The sequence below is a fragment of the Strigops habroptila genome (genome assembly GCF_004027225.2).
Source record: "Strigops habroptila isolate Jane chromosome 13 unlocalized genomic scaffold, bStrHab1.2.pri S16, whole genome shotgun sequence".
Classification (NCBI taxonomy): domain Eukaryota; kingdom Metazoa; phylum Chordata; class Aves; order Psittaciformes; family Psittacidae; genus Strigops; species Strigops habroptila.
This window is the reverse complement of record NW_022651054.1, coordinates 12,215,706-12,224,398: the sequence shown is the minus strand read 5'-3', so window position 1 is coordinate 12,224,398 and position 8,693 is coordinate 12,215,706. Positions and strand designations below refer to the sequence as shown.

General features: G+C 54.8%; 2 long non-coding RNA genes across 2 annotated transcripts; one reads left to right on the top strand and one right to left on the bottom strand.

Moving 5' to 3' along the window:
- Nucleotides 1–270: 270 nt before the first annotated feature.
- Nucleotides 271–1,869, bottom strand: LOC115601799. The gene is made up of 2 exons (XR_003989514.1): nt 1,782–1,869; nt 271–685 (listed from the first exon to the last, which is right to left on the bottom strand). It is a non-coding gene; the product is annotated as an uncharacterized LOC115601799 (long non-coding RNA).
- A 1,550-nt stretch (nt 1,870–3,419) lies between these two features.
- Nucleotides 3,420–6,601, top strand: LOC115601798. The gene is made up of 3 exons (XR_003989513.2): nt 3,420–3,853; nt 4,622–4,858; nt 5,998–6,601. It is a non-coding gene; the product is annotated as an uncharacterized LOC115601798 (long non-coding RNA).
- The last annotated feature ends 2,092 nt before the right edge of the window (nt 6,602–8,693 follow it).

Below are 8,693 nucleotides of genomic sequence, written 5' to 3'. Positions count from 1 at the left end.
TCATCAAGACTTCAGGTAGGGTGCCTACGGGTCGCTCTAGGACCCTAAGGATATCTATAGGGAGTCTATGAGGCGGGGGGCATATAAGGGATCTCCTGGGGTCTATGGGGCTCTATGAGGTTTCCATGGAGTTCTCTGGGTCACTACGGGGTACCAAAAAAAAAAGAAATCTTACTAAAAGTGACTAAACCAAACCTGAAGTGAATAAAAACTGAGCAAAAAGCAAGCAAAAAACGAGCAAAAAGCGAGCAATCATGAATAAAACTCAAATAAAAGTGAATGAAAGTTTAAAAAAATAAGAAGGAAAGCGAATAAAATATCGACTGGTGTTGGGGTACTTAGGGGTTGCGGAGGGGGAGTGGGGGCCCTAGGGGGCACTGGGTCATCGATGATGCTGATGATGTGATCGCGGTCCTGGTGACATCATGACGCCAGGAGTCAATAAAAGCTGGCGGACACGTGTTGTGGGTCTATAGGGGCCTATGGGGCTGCAGGGGAGAGGGGTGTCTGTGGGTCGCTGTGGGGTATCTATGGGTGTCACTGGGTCGCCATGGGGCGGCCTTGGGGTGGCTGCGGGTCTCACCTTCACAGGGGGCTCAGGTCGATCCTGGGGCGTGGGCCGGGCCCGGTGCAGTCGCTCCAGCTCCATTAAACTGGATTGCAGTTAAATAAAACAGGCATAAAGCTGAAAAGGGAATAAACACCAATGAAAGTGAATAAACCTTAATAAAACAGAAGTGAATTAAACGTAAATGAAAACGAAGAAAAGGGAATAAATCTGAATAAATATCCAAGAAAACTGAATAAAACTGAACTGAAGATCACTCAAAGGAACTAAGAAGGAAATACATCTAAATAAAACAGCATAAAAGTGAAGTAAAAGCAAATCAAAAGCAATTACATGGGAGTTCAAAAGTCAACAAAGGTGAATAAAAAGCCTGAAGAAACCTGCACAAAGCTTGTGGAGAAAAGCTTGTGGCCTTGCCAAAACTACACAAATACACTGCTGACAAACAGTGGAAAAAGTGCAGAAGCATACAAAAGATCCGTATCGGTCGCTGAGGGTCTCTATGGGATGCCTATAGGCTGTCCCATCACGCTGAGGGGAGCCTACTGGCAATCTAGGGGACACTCTGTGGGCTCTCTTTGCGTGTCCATGGGTGCTGTGGATGGCTACGGCATGTCTATGAGTCCTCTGTAGGTCACTATGGCGTGTCCGTGGTTCATCAAGTGTTGCTGTGCTGTGTCTATGGTCGCTCTGGAGCCCTACGGGATGTCTGTAGGGAGTCCTATGAGGCCGGGGGGGGCCCATACAGGACCTAACTGGGCTCTATGGGGTCTATGAGGTGTCGAGGGGTTGCATTGGGTCACTATGGGGTATCTAAAAAAAAAAAAATCTTACTAAAAGTGACCAAACCAAACCTGAAGAAAACCGAAATAAAAAGTGAGCAATAACTGAGCAAAAAGTGAATGAAACCTTAAAAAAAATGAATGAAAATGAATAAAAAAATCGACTGGGTGTTGGGCGTACTTACGGGTTGTGGAGGGGTTTACTGGGGGCCCCATGGGGCACTGTGTCAGTGATGATGCTGATGATGTCATCGGCGGTCCTGGTGACATCAATGACGCCAGGAGTCAATAAAAGCTGAAGGACACATGATGTGGGTCTATATGGGCACCATGTGAATGGGGGTGGGGTGTACGTATGGGTCGCCGCGGGTTATTCTATGGGCGTCACTTGGGTCGCCATGGGGCGGCCTTGGGGTGGCTGCGGGTCTCACCTTCGCGGGGGGCTCAGGTCGATCCTGGGGCGTGGGCCGGGCCCGGTGCAGTCGCTCCGGCTCCATTAAACTGGATTGCAGTTAAATAAAACAGCATAAAGCTGAAAAGGGAATAAACACCAATGAAAGTGAATAAAAGTGAAATAAATGTGAATAAAAAAGAAGAAAGGGAATAAATCTGAACAAATCTCCAAGAAAAGTGAAAAAAAATGAATTGAAGATCACTCAAAGGAACTAAAAAGCAAATACATCTGAATCAAACAGCATAAAAGTGAATTAAAAGCAAATCCGAAGCAAGTACAGGGGAGTTCAAGAGCGGACAAAAACGTCCATAAAGCTTGTGGAGAAAAGCTGTGGCTTTGCCAAAAACAGACAACCTGCTGAGAACAGTGACAAAGTGCAGAATCTTACAAAAGCCCTGTGGTTCTATGAAAAAGAAACAGCGTCAATAATGTGAGAACTTGTTAAACCTTGCAGAACTTGCTTAGCCTTGTGAAACGTGCCCATCTCACGGGAACTGTCGCTTATGCACAGTAGAATGGCTCAGAGGATCTGAGGCAAAAGAGAAAGGAGGCGGCACTTTGCAGGCAGGGAAAGTATCAAATAGGTGGATACTGACTGCAAATGGAGAACCCTGAACCAGGTGTGTCTGGTGGAGATCTCCCTTTATTCGAATAAAGCTTTAACCTCACTCTGCCTCATGAGCTCTTATTGACACCAGGTGCTCCCAACACAGCTGAATAAAAAGTGGTTAAAAGTGAATTCAAGTAAATAAAAAAATTGAGTAAAAGCGAGTAAAAGTGAACATGCCTCAATAAAAAGTGAATAAATGTGAACAGAAGTGATTAGAAATTGGGGAAAAAAAAAAAAACACCCGAAAACCTGAAAAAAAGCGACTAAAAAAGAGAATATAAAGTGAATAAAAAGAGGGAAAAGTTAATAAAGTGACTAAAAGCCAGTATTAAAGTGAATAAAACTCAGTAAAAAACTGCATAAAGGAATAAAAGTGAACAAAAGTGATAAAATCTCGACTAAAACTCAAATAAATGTATGTAGTCGTAAATAAACGTCAAGTAAATCAAATTTAATTAAATGCACTGATGAACCACGAGCCCCCTAGCCCTTGCCGCCCCCGCGCCCGTCCCCCCCGCTTTGCCCCTGCCGCTCCAGCTGCCCCCCCGCGCTGCTCCTGCAGCCGGCACCGCCCCTGCCCTTGCCGCTCCTGACGCCGCCGCCGCCGCCACTGCCCTCCCACCGCCCGCTCCTGCCGTCGGCGCCGCCCCTGTCCTTGCCACTACCGCTGCCGCCGCTCTGACCGCCGCCGCGACCCCTCCCGCGGCTCCCGCCGCTGCCCTCCCTCGCTGCTGCCGCCCCTACCGCTGCTCCCGCCATCCCTTTTACTACCTCGCCCGCCGCCACCGCCCCTTCCGCCGCTGCCTCCGCCCCTGCCGCTCCCGCCCCCCCCTCCCGGCGTGCCGCTCTTGCAGCCGTCGCCGCCCCTGCTGCTCCCGCTGCCGCTCCTGCCGTCGCAACCCCTACCACCCTCCCACCGCCGCTCCCGCCGCCCCTTTTACTACCTCGCCCGCCGCCGCTCCTGCCGCCCCTTCCGCCGCTACTTCCGCCGCTACTTCCGCCCTTTCCGCCGCTGCCTCCGCCCTTTCCGCCGCTGCCTCCGCCCCTGACGCTGCCGCCGGAAAAAATACCTCCCTCGCTACACCGCCCCTTTTATAACCTCGCCCGCTCCCGCCTCCCAGCCAATCACTGCGCCGCTCGCCTCACAGCGAGGGCGGGACATGGAGGCGGTGGGGCAGCGTCGGCTAATCCCTGGCCGCCTCTCCCTTAGCTACAGCGCGCAGCTGAGGGGACGCCTTCCCGCCTAGCGACTGGCGGCCAATCAGCGGTGCCCCTCGGTGTGAGGGAGCGGTGGCGGCGGCCGGGGAGGAGGGAGGAGAAGGTGGCGGCGGCGACGACGACGATGGCTGAAACGCGGCTTTATCTTCAACAGATGTGCGGCTATGAAGCTTAGCGGGGCTCAGCTCGGTGCGGGGCCGTCCAGGAGCAGCTGGGCAAAGGTTTGTTCCGGCTTTGGTGGGCGGGAAGACGGCGGTGATGGGGGAGGAAAGCGGTTTAAAGGGAAAGCGGCTGATGGGGAAGGGGGGAATAATGGCGGTTAGAGGGCATAGATGATGGGGAAGGAGAGATAATGGTAGTCAAGAGGGGAGAGATGGTGGGGAAGGGGGGGATAAAGGCGGTTGAAGGGGATAGATAATAGGGGAGGGGGATAATGGCTGTTAGGGGGATAGATGATGGGGAGGGGGGGTAATGGCTGTTAGGGGGGATAGATGAGGGGAAAGGGGGAGATAATGGCGGTTATGGGGGATAGATGATGGGAAGGGGGGTAATGGCTGTTAGGGGGGATAGATGAGGGGGAAAGGGGAGATAATGGCGGTTATGGGGGATAGATGATGGGGAAGGGGGGGTAATGGCTGTCAGGGGGGATAGATGAGGGGAAAAGGGGAGATAATGGCGGTTATGGGGGATAGATGATGGGGAAGGGGGGGTAATGGCTGTCAGGGGGATAGATGATGCAAAAAGGGGGAATAGTGGGATATGGGATAGAAGAAGGGGTGTGGGGGATGGTGGTGGTGGGTAAGACAAAATGGCGGTGGGGGGGAAGAGCAGATGGTGGATGAGGGGACAAGATGGCGGATGGGGGGGGGCCAGCACATGGTGGGTGAGGACATGTTCTCCATCCCCGTGTCCCAAACTCCATCCCTCTAATACGGAATGGTGGGCGGTGGACCCCAGATGGTGATGTTGGGCGCTCTCTGTACCTGCAGGACCAGGCTGCTGTTGTGGGCTCCATCGTTTGCCCCAGCTCCTGCCTCAGCACCAGCGTCACCCGGTGCCAGGGCCGCGGGGCCAGCCATGTCCGGTGCTGCTGCACTTCTGTGGGGATGGAGATGATGAGGAAGAGCCCGTGGATCAGGATGAAGAGAGATTAACCCTCACCCTGCCAAAACCTCTGCACGTGAAGGACGTGCACCAGCTCCCCGCGCCACAGCGGCAGCCCCATGGTACGTGCAGCTCAGCAGTGAACCTCCAGCATTCCTGTCGTCATTTGCGTCATCCCGGATCCATGCCGGAGGTGCAGGAAGATCCCTCGGTGGGTGCTGGCCAGTAGCACCCTGGGGTGCAGCCCCAGGAGCAGCCGCCCCACGGTGCCAGGGGGGTCCAAGGGGTGCAGCAGCACCTGGGGCAGCAGCAGGTACTCCCCAGGGGACAGGTGGCCCACCCAACACAACGAGCCCCATAGAGAACCCCAAGTACCCCAAAGGGTCCCCACTACCCCCCCCCCAACATAAGTTGGGGGTTGACTTTTTTATTTGCTTTCATTTTTATTCACTTCTCTTTGAGTTTCATTCAGGTTTATTCACTTTTATTCATTTTTATTTGCTTTTTAATCACTTTATTGACATTTTATTGAGTTTTCATTCAGTTTTCTTCCGATTTGATTTAGTCACTTTTAGTAACATTTCCTCTTTTAGATTCCCCATAGTGACCAGAGCAACCCCTGGACATCCCACAGACACCCCCCTTAGATCCTTTATGGGACCCCCGGCCTCATAGACTCCCTATAGACATCCCATAGGGTCCCAGAGCGACCCATAGACACCCCACAGCAACCCATGGATACTCCGTAGTGACCCATAGATGCCCATAATGACCCATTGCGACCTATAGATACCCCATAGACACCCTATAGCGAGCCACGGCCACCCATAGACACCCCATAGAGACCCACAGTAACTGCTCTGTACCCTATAGACCCACACATGGCCCCATGACAACTCTTATGACTTATGGTGTCGTGACTTCACCAGGACTGGGATGACATCGTCGTCAACCACCATGGCGCCCCATAGGGCCCCCACTACCCCCGACCCCCATAAGTACCCCCCCCCATCGGTTTTTTATTTGCTTTCATTCATTTTTATGAACTTTCATTCGCTTTTATTTGAGATTCATTCAGGCTTGTTCACTTTTACTCCTTTTTATTTACTTTGTAATAACTTATAATCACTTTATTCACTTTTATTTGCTTTTTGTTGACTTTATGCAGTTTTATTCAGCTTTATTTGCTGTTTATTAATTTTTTCTTCAGGTTTATTTGCTTTATCGTCCTTTTTAGTAACTTTTCTTTTTTTCCCCCCAGGTGCCCCATAGCGACCCAGAGAACCTCATGGACACTCCATAGAGCCCCGTACACCCCATAGACATCGCATAGAGCCGTACGGTGTCCCATAGACACCCCACAGCAACCCATGGACCGTCCATAGTGACCCATAAATGCCTGTAACTACCCAGCGTGACCCACACACTGCCCCATGGCAACCCATATCACCCCATAGACACCCTCCACTGCCGCATAGCGTCCTATAGACCCACAACTCACACCCCACAGCTTTTATTGACTACTGGCATTGCAATAACAGCAGCAGCAGAATCTGCATACATGGCACCCGATAGGGACCCCACTACCCCCCATGGCCTGTAAGTGCTCCAACACCCATGAATTTTTTTACTCAGTTTCATTCATTTTTCTTCACTTTTTCATAATTTATAATTGCTTGTTTTCACTTTTTGTTGAATTTCTTCAGTTTAATTCACTTTTTATTTGGTTTTTAGTCAATTTTTGTTCCCTTTTCTTCAAGTTGTAGTCAGGTTGATTCACTTTTTATTCCCTTTTTAATGACATTATGGTGGGTCTGGGCTGGGTGTGAAGCCAAGGCGGGAATAATAAAGTCCTGGGGGTGTGATCTGTGCTGTGGAAGGGCCACGGGAGGGGTGGGGTTAATAAAGGCCTGGGGGTGTGGTCTGTGCTATGGGAGGGCTCTGGGAGAGGCAGGGTTAATAAAGGTCTGGGGGGCGTGGTCTGTGCTGTGGGAAGGGCTAATGTAGGAGGGTGGGTGTGGTCTAGGCTAAGGGATGGGTGGTACTGGGGGGGGGGTGAGGCCTCTGTTGGGGTGGGCCAACAAGGGGCGTGGACTCAGGTGAGGGTGTGATGGAGGCTGTGGGTGGGGCCAGGGCTAGTGGGGGTGGAGCTATGGTGTAGAGAAGGGGCGTGGCCTGGGTAGGGGCGGGGTCAGGTAGGACTCTGGGCAGGGTTAGCACAGGGCCAGAGGTGTGTCCAAGCTTGGGGTGTGGCCCCAAGAGGGCAGAGCAGGGGCTGTGGACTTGGCCAGGATAGGCCTGAAGCAGGCCTGAGGTGGGAACATGCTCAGGGGACACAGCCATGGCAGGGTCACCTCCTGAGTGGGGCGTGGTCTGCGTTGGGGGCGGGGCTACCAGGGGATGTAGGCACCCAAGGGGACAGGTCCAAGGGAGGTGTGGGTGGAGCCTCGCTGGAGCAGAGGCAGGGGGCGGGGCTTGCCCTGGGGGCGTGGACTCAGAGGGAGGCTTAGATAGGACTAGGGAAGGTGAGCAGGGGCATAGCTTGTGAAGGGCTGTGGTCTCAGGTGCCAGCACTCGCCTCTGACACTTGACCTTTGACCGCTGACCTCTCACCATGACTGCTGGCCTTTTCACCTCTGACACCTTTCACCTCTGGCATTTGACATATGTCCCCCTGAGCTTTTGACCAATGACATTTGGGCTCTGACCCCTGACCTATGACCCCCCCCCCCACAGAGCCACTTGTCTCTGCATCCACCCTAACCCTGTCCACAGCCTGGACCACGCCCCCAGCCCCACTCCCTCACCAGCACCAAGCTCCACCTGTACACTGGCCCCACCACAATTGTGCCTCCACCCACAGCCTAGACCACACCCTCATCCCTCATGGGCCTGACCCCAGCACAGGACCCACCCCTTCAGTAGCCCCGCCCCCTAACCGAGACCACGCCCATAATCCCCCAGAAGCCCAACCCACAACACAGCTCACACCTCCCAGGCCTTTACTTACCCCACCCCTCCCATAAACCCCCCTCCCCCCCCCCCCCCCGTGGCTGGGCTCACACCCAGCATGGAACCACACCTCCAGCCTAAGCACACCCCCAGGCCTTCATCGACCCCAGCTTTGGTCCCGCCCCCCAGCCCTGGCCACACCCCCCAGCATGGTCCCACCTCAGGTCTGCTTCAGACCTGCCCACCCAGCCCTGCCCACACCCACACCCACACCCCTTGCCAAAGAGATGCTCCTAAGTATGGCCCCGCCCTCTTGGGGCCACCCCCCCCGGCCCTGTACTAACCCTGCCGGGTCCTAGTGCCCTCCCGCAGGCCTGCGCCCCCTCCTGGTCTACTGCCCAAAGGGCCCGAGTGCCCACCCTACCACCCGCCCGCCGGGCCCTCGTGCCCGCCTGCCAACCACACGCTGGATCCTTGTGCCCGCCCGTCCGCCAGCCCACTAGGTCCTAGTGCCCGCCCGCCGGTTCCTAGTTACTGCCGGCCGGGTCCTAGTGCCCGCCCATCCGCCAGCCCGCCGGGTCCTAGATTCTGCCGACCGGGTCCTAGTGCCCACCCTCACCCCCGCCCTACCGCCCGGTCCTAGCTCCCGCCCTCATGCCCGCCGGCTCCTAGTGCCCGCCCTCTCGCCCTACTAACCCTGCCCAGAGACCTGACCACGCCCCCTGTCACAAAGCCCCGAACCCCAGGCCAACCTGAACCCTGCCACTAGCTGAGACCCCACCCCGGGCCACACCCCCCTAGACCACGCTCCCAGCACAGTTCCCCACCCCTCGTCTACACCATAGCTCCACCCCTCACTAGCCCTGCCCCCAGGCCTGGCCCCACCCACAGCCTCCATCACACCCTCACCTGAGCCCACGCCCCTCGTTGGCCCACCCCCACAGAGGCCTCGCCCCCTGGTACCACCCATCCCTTAGCCTAGACCACACCCACCCTCCTACATTA